Raw genomic sequence first — 1,473 nt, 5'->3', positions numbered from 1 at the left:
AGCTCTTCCCATCTTTTGACTTCCCTGTCGCCAGTTTACTCATTGATGGATAGGTTTTCATAAATTTTTGCAAAGTTTTGCGCATTTATGCTTTATTATACACTCTCTGCAGACAATAGTTTGAAAATGAGTATCAAGTTACCAAAGTTGTGCATCCCAGCTTGGTTATTGCAGAGTTAGACTTTGTCTGGATCTACACCATCCTTTGCAAACAATAGATACTAGGTACTGGTGCTACCTACGCTCCTTTTGCCATACTCATTTTCTCAAAAATATTTCTAGTAGGTCTATTTCATAGCAGAAGTAGTTCCACTTTATTGCTCATGTCATACCCACACACTTAACACGAAGCATACACATTTTGGAACTCGATGACAACGGTGGTTGTGACTATAATATATAAGCCTTTTGGGCTCTAAATAAGGAAGCCTGGCAACTGCTGTGTTAATTAGCACATTGGGAAAATGGGAACATTTGACAATGCCAGCCAATTATTATTGAGTCTTCTGTAAATGCCGGGATGGATAAGAGATGGCAGCTTGCAACAACTTGCTGATCTTCACACGCTTCAGTTGCTCGATGGTGCTCCTTCACTGGAGTGATTCTTGTGAAATTTGTCTCTTATTGCTAGCAACTCTTTCAGAGCATCTCCAATTTGCAGGCGATCTGTTGGTGTCTCCTCTGAACATGAAATTCCAATACGCAGAATCGAAGTGTTGCAAGCTGTTCTCAGAATCAGATCTCTGCTCTTGTTAGAGTAGGACTTGTCTTGTTTATCATTTTCCATCTCTGGTAATAACCATTGGTCAATGACATTAGCCATCTTGTCTGGCAGTGCCATCTGAACATACTTGCGAAGGCCAAAAACATCCCCAAAATCAATGTCTGTTGGTCTTTTTCCAGTGAACATTTCTAGCAGCAATACGCCATAGCTATAGACATCACCTTGGGTTGTGACTTGATTGCCAACTCCATACTCTGAAATCAACAAAAGCAGTTGTAAAAGAACTGACTCTACAAGCTACATATGTCTATCTATTTAACGAATTAGATAAAGTTCATTTCTGATGCATTACATCTCTGAATTTACAATACTATGCATATTTGAGTTGTTTTTCTATTCTAGAAAACTTAGTTTCGTCAAAATATACTCGTCTAATTGGAAATAGAAGTCTTAATTTTTTTTACTGGAGCCTGCTTTCTGGACTATATATATAAAAGTATAATATTTCGAAACTGCACCTGGAGCGGCATAACCAATTGTTCCTCTCATTGATGCCCAGCCACTTGAATTCTCCAAGTCTTGATGTACAAATCTTGCAAGCCCAAAATCACCAACATGAGCAACCATGTCACTGTCAAGGAGAACATTGCTTGGCTTAAGATCACAGTGAATAATCGGCAATGGCTTATGTTGGTGAAGATATTCAAGTGAGAATGCCACATCAATTGCAATGCCTAGCCTCACAATGT

The 1,473-nt window shown here is 38.9% G+C and overlaps 1 pseudogene; it reads right to left on the bottom strand.

The window, feature by feature from the left end:
- Window positions 1–244: 244 nt before the first annotated feature.
- LOC119315809 overlaps window positions 245–1,473 on the bottom strand; it is a 4,517-nt pseudogene continuing 3,288 nt past the window's right edge.

This window comes from Triticum dicoccoides, chromosome 6A, assembly GCF_002162155.2.
Source record: "Triticum dicoccoides isolate Atlit2015 ecotype Zavitan chromosome 6A, WEW_v2.0, whole genome shotgun sequence".
In the NCBI taxonomy this organism is placed as follows: Eukaryota; Viridiplantae; Streptophyta; class Magnoliopsida; order Poales; family Poaceae; genus Triticum; species Triticum dicoccoides.
This window is presented reverse-complemented; position numbering and strand designations above follow the sequence as displayed.